The 23,597-nt window shown below is 32.5% G+C and overlaps 1 protein-coding gene across 6 annotated transcripts in view; it reads right to left on the bottom strand.

The window, feature by feature from the left end:
• The window catches only part of LOC148601993 (uncharacterized), a 50,042-nt gene that overhangs the window by 12,230 nt on the left and 14,215 nt on the right, over positions 1-23,597 (bottom strand). For 2 of the 6 annotated variants that reach the window (XM_088556215.1, XM_088556216.1), the window contains exon 2: positions 12,126-12,189. The exons of 2 other annotated variants lie outside the window; for them this stretch is intronic. The gene's annotated coding sequence lies outside the window, so the exon portion shown is untranslated. Of the gene's footprint in view, positions 1-12,125; positions 12,190-16,825; positions 17,122-23,597 lie in introns of those variants that run through there. 2 more of the 6 variants (XM_088556214.1, XM_088556210.1) reach the window with 2 other exon arrangements.

The raw sequence follows: 23,597 nt of genomic DNA, 5'->3' as shown, positions 1-23,597 counted from the left end.
CCCTAATGACGAAAGTATAATAGGATCAAGTGCAAAGATGAATAACAGCTTCCAAAAAATCTTTTTTACCAGGTGAGCGAATCTGGATCTCTAGAGCCAAGTTTACAAGTTTACTTTTAATGCAATGTAGTAAGATGATACTGTCTTACCGTGTGACACTTAAACATTTTGACTTTACATCCCACGTTACTATGATGTTGTAATATTTAAATTTTTGTTATCGATAGCATCACCGTTTTAAGTGCATTACTCCACACAAGAAACGAAACATAATAGTTGGATAAAATCCGTGTGCTGTCTAACATAAGACGCATCCGAATCTCACATATTTGTGGTCACTAGATTCCATTTGTTAATCTGCTAATTTGAAGCTGACATCCAGAACACGAGTTCAAGTAACATTGGCAGATCTAGCGGAGATGCAGGGGGGTTGGCACCCCAATTTTGTTGTGGAAAATTTGTTATTTTCCATGTATAAAATAGACAAAAGATGGCAAATGATGTCTTAACACCCCCCTTTTTTCTGAGTAACCCTGACTGCACCCCTCCTTTTCAAAGTGTCCCGGGTAATGAACTTACATGTACTGGATGTTTGATTTCTTCATTTTTACCAAATGGTCATAAGAAAACTCCAAATGATACAAAATATCTTTGAAATGAAGAAGGTATTTACGGGGTTTCATACGTTTGCGTTACCAAAATTAAGTCATTAAAATAATTTCCATTCATTTAAGATTTATACCCGTGTGGTTTATAGAACAAATAATCTAATATTACAGGGTTATGCTTTTTAAAAAGTATAGAAATTCTTTTTTCCGTGGGATTATTATACTAATGAATAGAGTAACCAATAATCATATTTTCATGGGTAATTTATAGCAAACATATAAATGAATTTTGATGAGGAAAAAATGTTTTACATATAAATTAAGATTGCCACAGGGAAAAAAGCGTAGCAATTTCGAATACTTTTAAATACTTCCTGCTTTTATTCAACAGTGTGCTTAGGCGTTCTCATTTAGACATTGGACAATTAATTACACCTTCACAATTTGTAAGGCTTTTTATAAAGTAATAAATATTTGCTTTAAAAAAACCCCAAAAAACCGGAGGTTAAAAGTATACCGAACTAGTTCAAATATTAAGTTATTTATTTTCACTTTCCAAATATGCAATTACAATAAGCAACTCATATTCCCGACTTTGACTCCTTTTTTTTTTATATATATATATAAGCAGTAAAAATATTTACGTCACAAATGCTTCAGTCTAAATTTAAATAGCTTTTCAGTTGTTTTCTAGATGATTGAATACATTTGAAGCAAAAAACAAAAAAAAAACAAAAAAACGACTAAATTTGAGAATTACGATGTGCCACTCACTGCCTAATTCTTACACAAGTAGCGTATTTTTTTTTCTCTATATGTATTGAATTTTCCTTTTTTGTAGCCTAACATTGAATGATATTTATACTTTGTAAATGGTATGGTTTCTTTTCACCATGTATTTCTAATTTGCTTCAAGTGCATTTTTAATCGATTTTTAATCTAAAATAAATTTCAGCTGAAAATGTATTATTGAATGACTTAGATGTAAAAAAAACAGGAAAATAGAAACTTACGAAACCATAATGGATTGATAAATGATCTTTGGTTTCTCATATTTACTTCCTAGACGACAAGGTACAGACAGGTGATATTTTTAATCAGTGTTTTCTGTTACGGCAAAGAAAGTATGACCTAACTAATAAAAAATCTAGGATCGAACAGAGGTCCTTGTGTCTCCTACGTCAACAGGGACGAAGGCTCTACAAACCTCTGTTTCGGAGATTTGAGGATCGTTCGTATTGAATAAAAGAATGAATATTTTATTCAACAATTGCCTGTTTCAATATTACTAAGAATCCAAGCTCTTCAATGTGTTTCCTGTTTATTCTACTGAGTACTAAGAAAAGTAGCGAGCTGTAGAGTAATATAACAATACATATCACATATATTCAATATATTTTTCAAACTGTGTAAAAAATTAATTTTGTTCATTTTGTAGATTAAGAAGCAGAAAGCAGATAATCTATGGAAATAAAATGCACTGTTAAACCTAAATATCTAATTCATTTCTCTCTTTTTTTAACATAAACATGTTTTTAATTTTAAAATAAAAAAAAAGTAACAAAAATTGTATTGGAAAATTAAACACAAAAACGAGAATCCGTTCACTCAAATAAGGTCATGTACAGAAGAATATTTCAAAGATATCAGTGAATTTTCACGTTTTACGTATACACGTAAGGAAGTAGACTTAGGTTAAGGTACCCAACTCTTACAAATCATTGTCCCCAGAACGCTTATATTCAGCATTGGCATCAATCTCATGTAAGCATCATAGTAACTTGGACTGTTTCAAAAATAGAACTTCATTCTATTTCAAATGAAAGCTTGATAGGCGTAGGTGAATTGAATGTGATGCAACATATCACATATTTCAAGAGTTATGTCCCTTACCCTAGATCTACCTTCTTAAAGAAAAGTATCTATGTCTTTATATCTTGCGTTTAAAACGTTTGTTTTCTTGTCAATGTAATTGATGTCATATTTAGCCAAATATGTTTCCTAATCTTAAAGATGGATGGGAGCATATGCATTTAAATGTTTCATTGTAATTAAAATAGAGTGACCCTGGGAGAGAGAAAACTAATTAATCTAATTCATTGGCTAAACTAACCCTTGCTTGCTTATAATCAAAAATATAATACTAAAGCTAAGTGTAGATTTCTAATTTTGCTATTCTGTTTGATAACCTGTTTTTATTTGATCGATGTTTGTCCAAAAATTATCAATAATGTTACTGCATGTCAAATATGCTACAGATTCACAGAGTCAACAATCTATAGACAAAAATGATGGTCATCGATAGTGTAAGTTTATTTTGCTTCTTTACCGAGTTTGTTTTATAAATTCTGACTAAGTTAGGAAAAGAATATAAAAAGGCCAATGTGATAATTAAATCACACTTCATTACTTCAGTACCAGAGTACCAGTCCATATCAGATTCAGACACTGCCCATGGTAAGCTGATTCATGGTGTAGAAAAATCCACGGAATAAACGATGCTTTTTTTGTCTAAATATGCCATATTTCTATGTAACAATAGTCTTTTCTGTATTTAGATCTGTACTTTTGAGAAAATTACACTTTAACCTCCCACTAAAGTCAACCAAAACAAACCAAATCATGAACGATAACTCTTACAATATGCTAATTTCATATACAATTTATTTAAACTTGATCTCAACTGCCCAATATCCAAATTGGAAAAAAAAACTAAGACAGCTTATGTGGTCTATAGCTAGTTCTGAAAAAGAAGTACAAAATGAATTTGGTGGGTTTTAGACATGCATGAAGCATGAATCACTTCCTGACTGATTTTATAAATATTTTATATAAACTGCTACTTAAACACGTTTGCAGCTATATGCGCTTTAGTTGCTTCCTTTGTACAATATGCAACAACATAATCCGTAAGTATAATTGTCAAATGTTTCTCACTGTTTGGTTACAACAACCAACATAGTTTAATTTTCATACACACAGATCTTTACTGAGATTGTCGCCAATCTGATTTTTGTTTGAGACCAATGCATAACTGTAAACCATCACTACAGGAGAAATCTGGGATCATCAGCTATCAAATCTATTGCAAAGTAGCTTGCTGGTATACAGACGCAAGTATTTCATATGATTTTAACATGAATTTTACTTGATTTTCATGTGCATCGAGCCTTTACGTGAATTTCACATGAGGTTTTCATGTGTAAATCACGTTGAATAAGAATATCATGCAAACGTATTTGCCTGTGTAAAGCAAAGAGACGACAACCCCATAGTGACTCTAAATGTGTTCTTTTTGGTACATTGTTGTGCTTTAAGGGAAAATAGAAAGTGATAAGAAAGTGATATTAGTGATAGTGTGGTAAATACAATAAAAATATCTAAATCCATGCAACGAGTTTCAAAATCAGTCTTGAACTTTAAGGAGAAGCTGCGTCGGTCTTCGAACTTTGAGCTTGATATCACTTTTTAGAGGTTTTTCACTATTTTGAATAATGTTTAGATCACCATTGATGATATGGAGGAATTGTTCACAAAAGAAGATTTGGAACAGTCACAAGTCAGATGGTTACCGATGTTTGCTTCTACGCTTAGGTCCTGCAACGTTTGTTTATAAAAAAAGAAATACATTCAATTGTGTTTGTGTAACTATAGGGACCATATAAACAGATTTATTTTTGAAATATGGTGGGATTTCTGTCATCAATTCTTTACGGCTAAGAATGTTGCTGATGTTAATCACATTAATATCTTTATTTGCAAATGGCATGTGCAGATAGACATTTCTGTTTTTGTCATAAAGGGGCTTCGAAGTCGGAAAGAAGCAACATCACAAATAATACTCGCCAATCTGTACTTGGATGAAAAGTACCTATGCCTACTGTGTCAAGTACCAAATCATGGAAGTTTTTAAAAATATTAGCAGGCATTGAGAAGAGATTTGTACGAATTTTATGTAACCCAAGATGCTTTTGAAGTTGAGAAAAGAAGGTGGTGAAATATTTCTGATAATGACATTGGCTCCGATGATGTTCAAGCGTGAAGTAGTTGACGTCATTTTAGACCATGATGACTTTTAGTCCTAGGATGGGTGTTCAAAATGCCCATAACATTGACACGCTGCATTGAGGACTTGACATGTTTCCAATACCTTTGATGTTATCATTGCAGTGCCTAGCTGTCTTGTCTTATAACTTTCTTTTTCTATACGGAGAGGTGTACTAAGTGTTTGGCTATTTGCATGATGATAAGCATACTTTCATCGACTAACACCAATCAGACTAGGTCAGCTGAAATGGTTATATGGAATGCTGTATCGTGGACCTTTAGCATTTCATACCGATGTTTGTTCATTTTGTTTCGCAACATAATTTTGTTTAACCATGACACGAAAGTCCTTAGAAAGTACACTGGGAAAATATTTACAGTATCTTCATCCGCTTGGCCCAATTATTTACTTTAAATGCACAACCGTTAATCTTTCTTAACTCGCCGTTTTCAGCTATGGCCCCTTTTTCAATGATTAACATATGTATAAAAATGCGTGCTTTTCTCAGTTGTACGCTGTGCCTAACTCATATTACTTTTGTTTGTATATCATTGAAAAAAATAATCTGAGAAGTGAAAATCTGCATTTAATTAACTTAGACCCTAACCTGAAAAGAAAGGTCGATCTAACCAGAATGGTCATAACCCTTGAAGCACACTTTACTGGTTGCTATGTTAGTTGTTGTTTTTATAAACACATTTCATTAAAACATTAATGGACAACAATAAAACAGTAATCAAGGGAACCAAGATTATAGCGGTAATCAAAAGAATGTAATCCAGGGACAAAGACCAGACATGGAAAACAGATATACACAACAAAGAACATAAAGTAACTTAAATCATACATACAAAGTAACAAAAGCAAATGAGCAAATAATGAAGTAATTTTCAATAAGGTAAGGGGGAAATAAACTATACCCTTGTTTGTACATCAAAACAATTATCTTATTTTAAATTTTTGCGTACGAACAATTCAGTGATAGAAGTTAGTTATATTTTTGTCAACTTGGTAGGTAGTTGATATGCATCCAGTATGTCCCATTAGTAATTTGAGCAAAACATCAAACTAGTTAAGAAAGTTGGGAGAAATTATTTTCTTCTTGTAAAGTGCAATTTAGTGAACACAAAAATGGCGAAAATATTTTTAAGATTTTTGTATGAGAAAACTTAACTGTTTTGACAAATGCCTGAGAAACAAGTATTAGTAGAAATTTGTTTTCATAATTATGACTTTTTGAAAGATGTTAGGTTATTTATGAACCTGAACTTCATATCAGTCTGATGTTTGAAAATGAAAATCTTTTTTCGTGATAATCATACTAATTTTTCAGCACTGAGGGTATATGCATTACATTGAAAAGAAAAATCAAATAAAATTCAAAAGGAGATTTAAATGGTTTTGTCAAATACATATGAACACTTAAGTTAATAAGTTGGTGTCCTGGTACATATTAATTCCAGCCCAGCAATTTAAAAAGGAGCTTATAGAGCATGAAGAAGAATACCCTTGATATGGGTATGAAGATTAATCCGATCAATAATCAAGTCAAATCACAAATAAATCTGTCAAAAAAAGAAATTACATCATCGGAGTAGCTGGTATCGCCATGGTCCTGACTTAGTACAGATACAGGTACATTTGTATTTCAAACGAAATGGGTTAAATGTAGGTTTTATAGGGCGCTAAACCTCCCTCTGCCATTACTCATTAGAAGAAACTGAGTATTTGTCAACCATGGACTGACAAAGAATATGATAAGGGACTTTTTGAGACTCATTTCTTCATACCCCTGATTCAGGAGTCTGTTACGCAAATATTTATAAGAGCAGAGAATAATTGCTCTATCGTATTGAATAGTGAAATATAAACATCATATGCAGGGGGTGAAGGGATATTGCAGCACTGGTAAGGATATTGTGATATTAAAATCAAAATAGTTTCTTTTTATCATAAATCTTAAAGCTGAGATGACCACAGTCGTCAAATTCGAGATATAGGTCCAAACAAGATGCAAAATAACTATTTTGTAGTCTCCTTTATCTCGAACCCTGGTGGGTACATTGAAGGTAACCATTTAGAGTCGTTGATGGACAATACATCATCAATACTTCTGTATGTACAGTTATAAAATTTCAAATATTTATATTCTTTACGAGATTCTGAAGAAATTCAGTCTCGTATAAATATATAAAAAAATATCGGCCTGGAGTGGAGCACAAATTATTGTTGAAAAATAGCTCTTTCAAATGTCACAATTATATTATAAATGAGGATATCAAACATATCGTAAACATGTTTCTGTGTAGCACACTTTACCTTTCTGCAATGTTTTAAAAAAATAAGCAGATTTGTGATCAAGAACAACATAATTTTTCGAATCAACAAAAGATTTACGAATAAGTCCTTTCAAACGAGATTTCAATTTTTCATGTGGCAATGTAGTGTAAAGAGTTGGGAAGTCAAAATTTTGGAGAGTATTAATTCCCGAAAAGCTGCGAGATTTTAGATTTTGAAGTAAATCTTAGAATTTTTAAGTGCCCAAATATGATTAATGTCACTATGAGAGTAGCTTGTATTGCAACTAGCTTGCTGTCCATCCTTCACTACGAACGATATCTTTGTAAATTCTAAATTAACATCTTCATAGTGGAGCAAGATGAAGAACCTTTCTTTGTATGAATTCTTATAAAGTTCAGTAATCCAGTGCAAGTAAAGTAAGTCCTCACATTTGCTTCGATGTTGAGAGAAGACATGAAGGACTTATGGTTGTTTTGGATTTAATTTTTGTCAAAAGTAGTTCGTTTGTATGTGGCATTACCAAGGATGTTATTATCAATGACCAATTCCTCAATAAGGCAATTTAAGTAATAGGCTTTAAATGGGCTTGAAATATATATAGTTTCCAAATAGGAAAAAAAATGATTTTACACATTGCAATAGCACCAGACTGCAGACCGACACCATTCTTTGGCAATCGTTGCCTACTGTACATAACGAATGAATTATCGCACCAGCAGACAAAGCCCAAAACAACAATGTTCTTGTCAGCAAAATGTATTTCATCCAATATTAGTTATCAGAGGTAAACGTAGAATATAATACCGGTAATGAGACCTATACTGATACTACACTCTCCAAATGAGAGATTGTGGAAAACCATAAATCTGTGCTACGCACTTTTGGTCTCTCTACCAAAGACGATGATTATAATCTACCGTTTATGTACTTGATTCTTAAACTTTACAAGAGTCCATACAAACAACGCTACAAAGCTGAATCTGCAAAATTTACCTTCTATACTCACAGCTATCATAAGAGGGTCTCCAATCCTACCTACTCACGTAGTGGTATTAATTTAATGTGGATTCTTAAAAATTTGAAAGATCTTCTGGAAACCCTCATTTCTAGATTATTATCTGAATATACAATACATTAAAACCTGTGATTTTTTTATAAGAAAGTATGGATATGCTATTAAATGTTTAATCAGCTAAATGCACATTGAAACATGTCTATATTAAATCCTAAAAATCTCAAAACTTGGCAGAATAAGACACTTTCTGAAGTATTCTAATATCAGATTGAGTTTTAAACCTTAGTAAACCAAACACTTGTCTAAACCGAAATATTTTTAAATGTAGTTCGTTTTAGATGGATTTCAGTATAATATGAAGTCATGCAGTACTTCAAAACTTCCCATTCTATTGTATATAGGAGGATGGGGTAATGGGGGTAAACAAGGGAACCAGGATTCTAGCGGAAATCAAAAGAATGTAACCCAGGGACAGAGACCAGACATGGAAAACAGACATACACAACAAAGAACATATAGTAACTAAAATAATACATACAAAGTAACAAAAGTAAATCAGTAACTAGGACTCCACGAAAAACTTGTAGATGGAGAATGACAATGGGGGGATGGGGATTTTGAATGGGAAGAATGGGGATTTTGAATTGGGAGGATGGGGATTTTGAATGGACACGAAGGAGAAGTAAGTTTTAAAATATTTATTGATATGAAAAAGCTATTAAATTCAATTAAAACATATCAGCTAAAATGTTGAAGAATTTAAAAATGTAAAATTAATTTTGATAATGTGAATATTCGAAAAGTAATGTACGATGGGGATTGTATAGAGATGGAATTTTTCTGTGGGGAATGGGAATGGGACTAATGGGGAACAGAGGATGGTATATGGAATAAGTGGGAAATCTATACCATTCAAGTGGTGTATCATAAAGAAAATGTTGCTTACATTTGCATGTTCTATCTAAAACATATATCACATAACAATTGCATCAAATAAGAATTTTCCATTTTAAAAGAAAACACGATCGTCATTACTTGTTGGGCCCTAAACTGTGTAATTGTATCCATGCCTTTTATGGCATTAAATGGTATCAAAACTGCCTCCCATTAAAATTAGTTTTTTTTTTTTAATAAAAATTGCCTTATAGTCCTTGAATGACCCTCTCAACTATTTGACGAATCGATGACCGATCTGAACTGATAAAAATCCCAACACCCGTTTTAGGCAGAATACTGTAAAGAACATTCATACCAAGATTGCTTTTAATTGGTCCAGTATTATCAGACGATTATATTTTTTTAAATTGTGAACGACCACGATGACGGACGTTGAGTTATGACAATATCTCATATTACCCTTCAAGCCATGTGGACTAAAATAAATTTCATCTTAACGAACCTTTTCACTTACATATAATATTGATATTTATACTACATTGTAACAACTGAACCATTCAAATGGCCATATTCATTTTAATTGCTCATGTACTTAAAAGGAATTGAAAGAAAGGTATTTCGGTATAACGCAAAATTTATCGACAAGCAAAAAGGTGTGCCATTTGCCGTGCTTATAGATTTGATCAAGCAACTCACTGGTAAGATTAAGTTATTCTATTCATCATCCAAAAATAGAAATTTATTGCTTGGATCATTCAACTGAAATTACAAAGGAAAATTCATAATACAGTTGCGTGTAGACCAAGCATAACCACAAGTGAATGTTCAGTTAACGTTTACTAGTCCTTAAGTGCACCTGAAATACAACATACAAATTAACGCGCGTTCACTCTCAAAGTGAACGTGTCTATTTTCCGCCCTTACTTTTTCGTTAACTAACGCTTTTACTTTGCGTCTGCTCTTCGTTTACTGTCGCGTTCATTTTTGCGTCCACTTCGCGTTAACTTTCGCGTCTACTCCGGGCTCTCTGTCTCGTTCACTTTTACTTCTATTTTTAGGTCACTTTCGCGTCAACTCTTCGCATATACAGTCAATTTATATTACGAATGTTCACTTCTGTTCATAGCAAACCACAAGTAAATAGATTTAGAATTCAAGTCCGTTTTGAGAGAAATTCTTTTCGGCAGCTTGAATGAAAAACAAATACATATGTAGTAATACTCTACGAGTGGATGGTATATTGGAATCACCGACCGTCGTTCCGTCTCTCCATCCAAATTATTTCGCCTTAATCTTCTCTCTCATGAATAGATTGCTCGATTAAGACTTATATTTTGATGGGACACAAGTTCGAAGGAATTTTGGTTGTTGTCTGAAATTAGCTATATAGTCTTATGCTGAGTGTATCATCTAAAGCAAAAAATTAATACATTTTACTTCATTTTTTTCGGCTATATTTGAACAGGAAAATTAGCGAAATTTAAAAAGCTACTGTCATTGTTTGTATTGAGTGATAATTTAGATTACATAATACGGTTCTTGCTGACATATGTTGAAAGATATCCAACAACCCTTAAATTTGTCATAGCATTACCATAGATGGAACTGCATATATTATTTACCACACGAATAATATTTACAAAAGTAGCAACATTTCATGTATCTTCATTATTCAAGGATTTCAAAATTTTAAGATTACCAGAGAAAAAATATAATCTTTGGTTCCTTCTGGCCTTTTTTAACACACATTTTCTCAAGCGACCATTACTACATGTACCTAGTTGAGATATAAGTAAAATAAAAGATAAAAAAAACTTACGAATAAGAAGGTCAACAATACAGGTAACTTCTAGTGTTTTGAAATAACACGTATTTCCTATATAATATTACCATACACAAAGACGTCACATTGTGGTTAAATTCTTCAAGATATATATATATATATTTTAAATTGGCTAAGTATCTTACATATTATTCACATTTTTATCTAGTAAGAAATGGACGATTCAGTAAAATCTCCGGGTATTAGTGCCAGTTCTGCGAAGCGACAAAAAAAAACTATTAACTAAATTTATTTTACATTCATTTTTCCCGACACTTGCACATAGATACGTAGATTATATTTGTAATTAATAAATAAAATCGTAGTGGACGCAATAGTAAAAGCAATTTCAAAGTGAATGCAAGTAAACGCAAGTAAAAGCGGAAAAGTGAACGCGTGAGTGAACACGATAGTGAACGCATGAAATGAACGCCGAAGTGAACGCGAGGACTGAACGCAAAAGTGAACACTGAAGTTTACTTAAAATTAGATGCACAGTTAAATTTTAAAAGTAAACATTTTATACGCTTTAACGAAATTATCGTCGTGTCCTTTAAGTGAACTTCAAGTTAAATATCGACACGCGTTACCTGGTTATGCTTGGTCTGCACTTAACTGTATCTGTAGCAAATGTTTAAGATATATATATATATATATATATATATATATATATATATATATATATATATATATATATATATATATATATATATATATATATATATATATATATATATATGTATATATATATTTAATCAAAACGAGTTATTTTACAAGTTATCGATTGAAATTTTTAGTTAAGAACTGGCAATGATATAAATTTCGTCTATTGAAGAATAATATAAATTTTCCATGTATACATTATTTATTGCGCGATGTAGCTTTGAATTTAACTGAATAGGGACGTGTCAATATTTTTTTATCCATTAAGATACAACAAAATTATTTTAACCAATCAGATTACAGTTTTTATTTCAAATTAATTTATTTTTAATATTATTTTTTTATGCTCTAATTCAAACGGCTTAGGTAGTCATTGAAAATTGATAAGGAGATTTGTATTTTGTATCCAAAATTGTTCACCTGTTAAACTTTTGTGAATTGTCGTTTCTGGGTTTGTGGTGTGTTAATCATTGGCAAAAGTACCGTAGCGTCAAAATCCAAATAATGGCCCAAACGTGAGAACAAGAAACATAGACGGTCAATATACACAATGAAATGACCGAAAAAAACATACATATGAGAACTGAAAAAAAAAACAAAAACAAAAACAAGATTTACGTTTTATCGCTTTTGAGTAGCTAAATTTAACTTCATTTTATGTTGCTACTTTCGGAATAAATTTTATACATGAGCTGTAGGCTAAATTGTCATAACCGTTTATTTTGGTGTTGACATAGAAAATACAAGAAGGTGAAAACCCACTTAACTTACCAAAATATAACTTCTTATATGCTGACCTTTTCTTCACTCTTATGAGGCTGACTTTATGGCTTATCTGATCCGAAAAAAAAAGAATATCGTTCAGCTATATCCTTTAATCTCAGTTTCCAATATAAAGATGACGTATAATCTTTAAACAATCCTAATTTTGGGGATTTGATATATCGCATCTACCCCAAAGAACTTGAGATAAAGGATACTACAGACACTGTGAGGTGAGGTCAGCCTCATATCTTGACCTACACTTAGAAATCGATGGTAAAGGAAAACTACTGACCAAACTTTACGACAAACGCGATGACTTTTCATTCAAAATTGTCAACTTTCCTTTCATCTGTGGCAGCATCCCTTCAGCACCTGCGTATTGAGTGTTTATATCACAATTCATACGTTATGCAAGAGCTTGTTTTTTTGTATCGCGCTAGAATTCTATCAAATGGGCTTATGGAAAAGGGTTATGTTGCTATAATATCGAAATCATCACTACAAAAGTTTCATGGTCGTCATCATGAACTCTGTATGTATAATGTTTTTAAGTCGGGATCTTAACTGAGTATGGGGAATAGAAGTATACAGTGTTGAAAAAATCATAGGTTTTAATGCTATTATATTCAGATAATAGTCTTGAAGTGATTGTCTCCAAAAGATCTTTCGAATTTTTCAGGATCCACATTGAATTAATACCACTTTGGGAGTACAGTTGTGAGTATAGAAGTTAAAAGTTTTGAAAGAGCTTTGGTGGTACATTTTGCAGATCAAGCTATGAAACGTTGTTTGTATGGATACTTGTGGAGTTTAGGAATCCAGTATATATAAGGTAAATCACAATCATCGTCCTTGGTAGAGCGACCAAAAGAGGATAGCACAGATTTATGGTTTTCCATAATCTCCTCTTTGGAGAGAGTGGTAGCAGTATAGGTCTTATCACTGCTAATATTTTCTACGTCTACCTCTGATCATAAACATTGGATGTAAAACGTTTTGAAGACAAGAACAATGTTGTTTTGGGCTTTGTCTGCTGGTACGACAACATATTTGCCATGTACAGTGGACAATGTTTTTGCTACATCGGGGTCTTTGAATGTAGCCTTGGCACTCATTGACCTACTTAAAACTTTCATTCGTTTCAAAATTAAAGACCTCACGGCCTTTAACCCCTCTGACAGAGAATCAATGTCTTCTTGTTCTCCTTTTATCCATTTTCTTGCATAGTCATCTACGGATCCATAAGAACTTTAAAGTTATAATTCCAATTTATGGAGGTGGTTCCCGGTACTTGGGACCTTTAGAAAGGATATTACGCACAGATTCGTTTTTGATAATGGTTAAATCTCCCGTAACAACGTGACCACAATGACCATATTTGAATGGCGAGGTTTTGCAAGAACAGTCAGGTGGTTTAACCTTGAAGTTCTCAATCGCGAGGTTCTGCAATAGCCTTTCATAATTGAAAATTTTGGATGCAATGGGTGAAGTATAGGAATATGAAATAATTGGTATGGATTTGTTTTTGACATATGGGGAAATTTTGTTGGAAACGTTATTGTGATGGAGGATGTTAGCCAAATTAATTGCATCTATACCTTTGTTGACAAACGGTAGTGGAAGAAATGATCGTTTTTCTTCATCTTGACTTTTCACACAAACTGGTTTAAAGAGTCTGTGGAAACAAATATCCAAATGATGACAACAAGTCTGTATAATGATGAGGTGGGGTCAGAAACAGGAGTGTAAAGACTTATCTTGTAAAGGGAGTGTAGTAGAGTGAGAGGTATAGCATAAAGTTTGGTTCTAATGTGATGAAGTCCAAGATGTTTTTGTATGAAAGGAAGGAGACCATTTATGGAGACATCATGTAACTTAGGTGACGTATAGTGGCGATGGCCATGACTCCTTTCCTGTCTTGGATTTTTGTCAAATAAATTCATCATATTAATGCTATTGTTATATTGGCTTGAAAGTTTCCTATACTTTTGATGTTGTCATTGCATCAGTAAGGCATTGGAGTACCTAGTCTGCGTATCCAGTACTCATCTCTTTCCCTAATTTTACTTAGAACGGGTCTGTTCGTAGAATGGTAATTTTTTTCTAAAATACGAACTTTCATGGAGATGATTGAATGATCTTGTTGATTACAGTTCTAAAACGTAATTTATGCTAGAAATATAAAGTAAACATAAGTCAGAAGAGTCTTTTATCAACGTTAAATTTGTCATTAATTTAAGCATTTGAAACTTGATATTCAGCTTGTTTATATGTTATTTGTAGCGCATTACTGATCCAAATAAAAAAATATATTTGTCAAATGATTTTACTAGACAATCATCCGTGTAAACAATAAACAAGTTATAAACTGTAAGAAACGACAATAGTAAAGTAACTCTTGAAATCAGTGACATGTTTGCATCATGTTTAATTCCACAAAAAACCTTTTAAGCATTCAATTAATCCAAATTACTTATATGCTTACATAATATCTATGTATAATGGTTTGTACAAGCGTACAAGTGACTTGTAAAAGTTATGCCCCTTAGCCTAGGTCTACCTTCTAAAGTTTTTGTTTCTCCGTACTTAAACATTTGGTTATTTCAGATAACGAGAATCGGTATGGTGAATATGTCAAAGAGACAATAAACCCACCTGGATGAACATGTTAGCCATAGACTACCTCTTGACGTGATCACAACCCCCCTCTAAAATCTGGCAACTGTAGAGAATAATATTAACACAGAAAAATCAGTTCAAAAAGATCTAAATTCCTTGTTATAAATAACAACAGAAATAAAGAAACCGAACATAAATTACAAAAATGGACAAAGGTCTACTAGCAGTTAACTGGCAAGTCAGTCCAGACCAGTTTAAACTTACAAAAAGTTATGCCCCCATCGTATGTAAAATCTAACCCAATTCTTTCATGAACTTGTGATATGTTAGTATACTTTCTCCGTCCAGTCGTTATCCTTGAATCATATTCTTTTGATTACAATTCAAACCCTGGTTCCAACCTAAGCTTCAAAGTTAGATATCTCTAATCCAGTACATCTTCAAAATGAAAAATAAAACGAACTTAAGAAACAGTCAGGTCAGGAAGGCAATTGATAAGAAAAGAATTTTGTTTTCTGAAAATAAAAATAATTTGTAACAGATCAAAAACATGCGACATCTTTAACAACTACTTTGTTAATGTAGCCAGAGACATTGATGACCCCGAACATTATCATTGATATTGTCAATACAACGACCAATGATAATGTTTATAAAAGTATAATAAAAATGATTTTAAAAATGGAAAATTAACATGTACGTAAATTGATATTTCAACAATTCATCAATATTAATGGCACTTTTGTATAAAAACAAATAAATAGTATTTGAGTACAAAAGGCGACATGTGTTGACCACATATCTCCACTTCTTGTTAAGTGTGCATCGCCAGTTTTTGAAAAAAATCTAAAATCAATATGCCTTTATCATCTTCTTTTTTTCCAGTTTATTTGAAGACAGTCAAATACTGTTCAATCCATCAGAAAAACAGTTTACTTGAAAAGGGTAATTATCGTCATGTAAGGCCTATAATATGAAACATATTTGAAAATACTATTCATATTCAGTAGACTGAATATTTTGATAGAAATTTAAGTCCTTATCTTGCTATGTTTAGGCGTGCCTTGGTTGTTGGTCATCTATAATGAGAGATGAAAAGGACTGGAAAGAGACACTCGATAGTCCAATATTAGCAAGATCGTGAGAGTCATCTTCGTGGATCTGTCAAATGTTTTAGCTGCCTCCCTCACGACTTGCTGCTATTGAAACTCCAGCATTATGGAGCCAGCACTGTACCCTATAACTCACCAAGAGTATTTGAGTGACAGAAAATAAGGTGTCAAAGTTGGGACGATATAAACTCTTATCAATATATACTGAAAGGTGTACCTCGGGGATCCATATTAGGCCTTTCCATTAAAACATATTATCCTCAAAGACATGTTTGATTTTGTAAATCCGTCAACCTTATATAATTATGCAGATGATACAGTCCCTGAACCGATCCGCGGAACTATTTGACCGATCAATGACTGCTGGCTGAGGGATCGATAACCGGTGACCGATCTGATCTCCGTTTCGTTATGTAAACTGACAGATGATCGGTTTTTGTAAAATTTGAGAATTTCCATTGGGACGAATCTAATAACCATATTGACTATTTCTTTATTTAAGTACTTTGTATGTATGATTTTAGTTACTTCATGTTCTTCGTTGTGTATGTCTGTTTTCCATGTCTGGTCTTTGTCCCTGGATTACATTCTTTTGATTACTGCTATAACCCTGGATCCCTTGCTTACTCTTAATACACATGCTGTATAAATAATACATGGCAATGAACAGTATTACAAATGTCTTAGAAGTAACTTAGAAGTAAGTCTTCTCTTACTAATAAATTTACAATACATTTCCAAGAAAGCCAATGAAAAAATATGTGGGCATATAAACTTTTGACCTATTGATAGGACATGTGCAGGTTTCTGGTTTAGACACGTTTTCACATTATTCAGTGTCTTATTTGAATTGTTTCCATTTGTGATCTTTTATGGTTATTGCAATAATAGTTATGCATTCCATTGTCGATGCCATTGCATGAAAAATGGCGAACAATACCGTAATTAAGATGAAGGTACGTAAATAAAACTTACCGGTTCAACATCACAATTGAATGAAAATTATCAACTCGCTTGTTAAAATCATACAGTATTTCTGTCCACAAATTTAATGTCATAAATGACAAATAACAAACAACAACAAATCATCGTCTTTTCCGTTTCACGCGTGCGCAAGAATCTAGTTTTTAATCAGAGCAAAATTTTTTACAGGTGATCTATTGAAGTTTACAGCTCTCAAACGTAATGTATGCTAGAAATATGAAGTAAACACAAGTCGGAAGAGTCTTCTATTAACACTAAATTTGTCATTACTTTAAGCATTTGACACTTGATATTCAGGTTGTTTAGATGTTGTTTGTAGTGCAATAATAATCCAAATAAAAAATACATTTGTCAAATGATTTTACTAGACGATCATCCGTGTAAATAATAAACAAGTTAAAAAACTGTAAGAAACGATAATTCACAAGAACGTTTTAACAGGTGAATGATTTGTCGGATACAAATATCAAATCTTCTTATTAAGAAGGTAGACCTAGGGTAAGGGATATAGCTCTTGAAATCGATGATATGTTTGTATCATATTTAATTTCACCAAAGCCTTACCAGCTTTCATTTGAAACAGAATGAAATAATCCAAGTTACTTTGATGCTTGTATGATATTGGTGTAAAACGCTGAAAACGTTCTAATGATTTGCAAGAGTTATGTCCCTTAAAAGACTACCTTAGCCATTTCAAGGTGTTTGACATTCGAACGACTGAAGAAAATACCTATGCTCTACATATAAACATGAATCCATGCTGTCATTTTGCTCCAAATTACTCAAAATAAACGTTATGGTATTCTATTTAAAATTTTTCTTTAAAAAAAGTAGTGACACAAAAAGTACAGGTAAAATATATCACCTAGTTCCTCACATAGGGATACTTTTGAAATACGTCATTCCTTGCTCTTTCGTTTATCCTTGACTTGACATTTTCCGTGCAACTTGGTTGTTATTTTTAGACAAAAAAGACGCTTTCCCTACCTGGTCCTTGCTCCAAGTTGTGAGTGGAGAACAGGTTTCATTTTTTTTCTTTGGCAGTGCTATTATGTTATTTTATGCTGTTTGTTGTGTGTGTATATGAAGCTCTCTAGTAGTTATTCTTGTAACATATTCTTTTGATTACCGTTCGAATCCAGTTTCCCTTGATTTCTTATCCAAACTTGTTTCCTTCAAAACTATTGTTTTGCGTGCCTTTAAATACACTACCAGACAAATGTATATCAAGGCCAAACCAATTCAATTTGTAGTCTTAAGGAGGTAGACCTATGGTAAAGGAAGTAACTCTTGAAATCAGTGACTTGTTTGCATCAAATTCAATTTCATCAATGCCTATTAAGCATTCAATTGAAACAGAATGAAACCAATCCAAAATACCTAGATGCTTACATAATATCTATGTATAATGGTTTATACAAATGTACAATTAACTTGTAGGAGTTATGCCTCTGCCCTAAGTTTATGTTAAACATACTTTATTTGTCGAAGAACGTACAAAGGGATTAGACACAAATACATCTTACTTATGAATTCTTTTCCCGTTAAGAAATATACAATAATCTTATGAGCATGCGCATACAGAAATATATTGTTTTTGAAAATTTCTCATGTGAAACAGATGAAGAAATGGAGAAAAAGCTTTAAAAGGTTGAATATGGAAGAGAAAAGATAAACAAAATGAGACGTGTGCTTTGTGTTATGGTGTGCCTGTTCAACAAAAGTAATATAAACTTTAGCAACAAGGGATCTCTTTGAGTTTTTTATATATTCAAAAATAGACTTCAGTAATAATACGTTTTGTTCGTTGGATATATCCTCATGTCCATATAAAAAATAGTTCTAGATTAATTGGCAAATTTCCCGGTAATCACACAAGATCATTCATTAATTTCTGCCTTAGGAGACTGTATAAACTACATTCGAAAAAAATAGTGGTATTGAGTTTCTACTTTGAATCCACATCTGCAAGTTGGATTTCCAACAATGTTTACTCTATGAAGGTCATAGTTAAGAAATGATGCTCCGCCTCTCATTTGTGTTAGAAAACAATATTAAGTCGTCTGTGTCCAAAAGCATAGTGTTTGGGGATATTGATTTTTACTTTACGTTTCAGTTCACTTTTGAGTTTTGATAACGAAACAAAATCTCTTGTTAATGATCTAGTCTGTTCCAATGTCTTATCGTAGAGGGAATAAATGATTATGTTGTTTTAGAAAGTCTACAGACTACACATATCAAAACCATTTGTTAGTGGATAGTTAGTAGTACTTTGAATTGTTTGAGGAGGTAAATTACACAGAAATTGAGATGAAATTTGGTTGTTAAGTGTAATATAAAGTTAAGCAACAAGGGATCTCTTTGAGTTTATTATATATTCAAAAATAGACTCAGTAATAATACGTTTTGTTCGTTGGATATATCCTCATGTCCATATAAAAAATAGTTCTAGATTAATTGGCAAATTTCCCGGTAATCACACAAGATCATTCATTAATTTCTGCCTTAGGAGACTGTATAAACTACATTCGAAAAAAATAGTGGTATTGAGTTTCTACTTTGAATCCACATCTGCAAGTTGGATTTCCAACAATGTTTACTCTATGAAGGTCACAGTTAAGAAATGATGCTCCGCCTCTCATTTGTGTTAGAAAACAATATTAAGTCGTCTGTGTCCAAAAGCATAGTGTTTGGGGATATTGGTTTTTACTTTACGTTTCAGTTCACTTTTGAGTTTTGATAACGAAACAAAATCTCTTGTTAATGATCTAGTCTGTTCCAATGTCTTATCGTAGAGGGAATAAATGATTATGTTGTTTTAGAAAGTCTACAGACTACACATATCTGAACCATTTGTTAGTGGATAGTTAGTAGTACTTTGAATTGTTTGAGGAGGTAAATTACACAGAAATTGAGATGCAATTTGGTTGTTAAGTGTATACATCATTTGGGGTTTTCTTCTCTCGAGTCTAGATTTTAATGTTTCCCATCCAGTTTCGCGGTAGATTAGATCTATCTTCGTAACAATAGGTAATCCAGTTACAATTCTAGCAGTTTCAAGTTGCACATTTTCTAACTTATTCGAATAAACTATACCACAGTTGTCCGATACTACACATGCATATTCTTAAACTAGCTATTCATAAACTAGATAAAGTTTTTCTAAAGTATTCCTACAAATTTTATATTTAAGCTTTCGCATCACGTTGATATGTTTCATAGCACTTTTTATGATGTTGTCAATGTGAGTATTCCGTTTGCCATTTTGATTAAATGTTACACATGAGTGTTTATGAGAATTAAAATTGCTTGATTATTGAAGTGAATGTTAATAGCAGGTATATTCATTTTCGAAATCATTAAGACTTCCGTCTTATCCGGATTAAACATCATGGACCACTTTATAGACCAGTCGTCTAGTTCAGCAAGATCATGATCTATTATAAATTTAATATGATTTTATTTTTATAAGATCGGTCCCAGAAACTCCAAATGATGTATCATCTGCAAAAAGTAGTCAATGAAATTAGTTTTTTAGATGTATTGTTTATACAAATGATGAATAATAGAGGGCCTAGCACAGACCCTTGTGGAACTCCAGCTGATACATCGAAAGCGGGGACATTGTATTTTTTAAATACAACTCTTCTCAAACCATTTTAAAAGATCACCAGTTATACCGTATGATTTCAATTTATGCCACACTATATCAAATGCTTTCGAGAAGTCACAAAAAAAAACAAAAAACAAAAAACAAAAACAAAACCTTGTTTGCTTTTTGTCTAATCTATCAAGAACAGAGTTATAAAGCTTGAATAATTGTTGCACTGTTGAATATCCAGGGAGGAATCCGCTTTAGTATTCGTACAAACTTATTTTTCAAAATATGTGATTGTAGACATGTTTATGAATTATTCCCTTAATCACATTGCCCACACAGCTTATCAAAGAAATAGGTCTTTAATTCGACGGTATAGCGGTATCCCTATTTTTAAAAATCGGAGTTACGTTTGCGGTCTTCCAGCTGGAGGGAGATTTGCAATATTGAATGTATTTATTAAATGCCTTATTCGTGTTTAAAATTTTGATAACCTCTGTTATTTCGGAACGTTCTATATTTATGGTAAATATTTTATTACTTGATTTCCGCTCCATGTTTGGTAAAGGATAATTTGCTCCTTTAATCTTTGATATAGAACAAAAGTATTCATCTAAAACGATGCACTTTTCATCGTCCTCGTACACCGCACTCGACAGTGACTGAATATCTGAGACATTTGTTAACGGGGAAATATTGTAAGAACCTTTTTCAGATTTTAAAAGCATATTCATAATTTTCCAATAAACTTTTGGATTATAAGTATTTAGAAGTATTTTATAGTACCCTAGGTCTACCTTCTTAAACTTTTGTTTCTTCGTACGTATACATTTGATTATTTCATATAACAAGAATAGGTATGGTGAACATATCAAAGAGACAATAACCCCACCTGGATGAAAATGTTATCCATAGACTACCTTTTGGCGTGATCACAACCCCCTTCTTAGATCTGACAACTGTAGAAAATAATATTACACATTTAGACACATCTAAAAATCAGTTCAAAAAGATCTGAACCCTTTGTTATAACAGAAATAAAGAATCCGAATATATTTTTTTAAATAGACAAAGGACTAGTCGCAGTTAACTGGCATGCCAGTTCCAGACCAGTCTAAACTTACAAAAAGTTATGCCTCCATTTTATGTAAAATATATCCTAATTCTTTCATGAATTTTTGATATGTTAATGTACTTTCCCCGCCCAGTCGTTATACTTGAATCATATTCTTTTGATAATAATTCAAACCCTGGTTCCATAGAACTGCCTTTTAACTAACACACAAATACAAGCTTAGATTACAAGCTAGATATCTCCAACACAATACATCCTAAAAAAAACGAACTTAAGAAGCATTCAGGAAGGCGATTGATCAGGAACAATTTTTGGGATAAATTTCCAATGTAAAAAAAACTGCAACCTGGCTGAATTTATACCCTTCAGCGAAACTATCCCACTCAACTAAAAAAACAATCAGTGAATTAATACGTTATGGAGAGGCGTGTTTCCGGACCATAATTCGACGGTTTTTGTGCCAGTATTAAGCCATTTTATTAAACAAAGCCTTGTAATGTAAATAAAAATAATATTTGAAAATAAATAATTGGTAACAGATCAAAAACACGATATTTTTAACAACTATTTCGTTAATGTAGCCAGAGACATTGATGACCCCGAACATTATCATTGATATTTTTCAACCCAACTATCAATGATATTGTTAATAAAAGTATAATAAAAATTGATATGAAAAATGGAGAATTGGGATGTATGACAATTGATAATTCCACAATATTAATTGCAAATTCGTATATAAACAAATAAATAGTATTTGAGTACAAAAGGCGACATGTGTTGACAACGTATCTCCTCTTCTTTTAATGTGTGCATCGCCAGTTTTTGAAAAATCAGAATGCCTTTATCATATTTTGTTTTTCCAGATTATTTGAAGACAGTCAAAAACTGTCCAATCCATCAGAAAAAAGTTTGCTTAAAAAAGGGTAATAATCGTCTTGTAAGCGTTTTGCCTACAGCGTCAAACATAATTGAGCGTGTTATTCTTATTCAATAGACTGAATATTTTTATAGAAATTTTAGTCCTTATCTTGTTATGTTTAGGCGTGCCTTGGTTGTCGGTCATCTATGATGAGAGATGAAAAGGACTGGAAAGAGACACTCGATAGTCCAATATTAGCAAGATCGTTAGAGTCATCTTCGTGGATCTGTCAAATGCTTTTACTGCCTCCTCACGGCTTGCTGCTATTGAAAATCCAGCATTATGGAGCCAGAACTGTACCCTATTATAACTCACCAAGAGTATTTGAGTAATAGAAAGCAAGGTGTCAAATTTGGACAAAACTATTATTAATATATGCTGTTTGGTGTATCGCAGGGATCCATATTGGACCCCTTCATTAAGAATATTATTCTCAATGACATTTTTGATTTTGTAAATCCGTCAAGCTTATATAATTATGCAGATGATAAAATCACTGAACCGATCCGCGCAACTATTTGACCGATCAATGACCGCGGGCTGTCTGATCGCTGACGGATCGACAACCAGTGATCGATCTGATCTCCGTTTCGTTATGTAAACTGACGGATGATCGGTTTTTGTAAATTTGAGAATTACCATTGGAACAAATCGAATAACCATATTGAATATTTCTTTACATAAGGAAATTGAATACACATACTGTTTGAATTCACTTGCCAAATCACATATTTGTGCAGAAAAACTACTAGACACCTTAATGTTTTCAAGAGCATTTGTTATCATTAAAGCAAAATTACAGTTTATTACTCGTTTATAATGTCGTCCATTGTAGCATTGATAAAATTTTGTAATGACTGTGACGTCATCAAACTTTTTTAAAGATTTACTGGTTGAATTTTAATACTTAAATTAAATTATAAGGATTGAGAGTATTTTGAATTGACGCCCAAAAACTTCTGTGTTTCAAGTTTCCCTACCTACCCTATTTCTACCTGCCGTCCCACAGTGGCAGATCCAAAGTTTTAGGTATGGGAGGCCCCAAAAAATTCTCTTGACAGGATCACCGTTGAGGATCAAGAATTCATACTAAATAACTAGTTCGCTGGATTACTATTGAATCAACTTTTAGCTCTTGTCCGCTCACATGGCATTTTTGGGTAAAAAC

Source organism: Perna viridis, chromosome 12, assembly GCF_037379345.1.
Source record: "Perna viridis isolate PV_CMFRI_1.1 ecotype Kerala chromosome 12, ASM3737934v1, whole genome shotgun sequence".
Lineage (NCBI taxonomy): Eukaryota > Metazoa > Mollusca > Bivalvia > Mytilida > Mytilidae > Perna > Perna viridis.
This window is presented reverse-complemented; position numbering and strand designations above follow the sequence as displayed.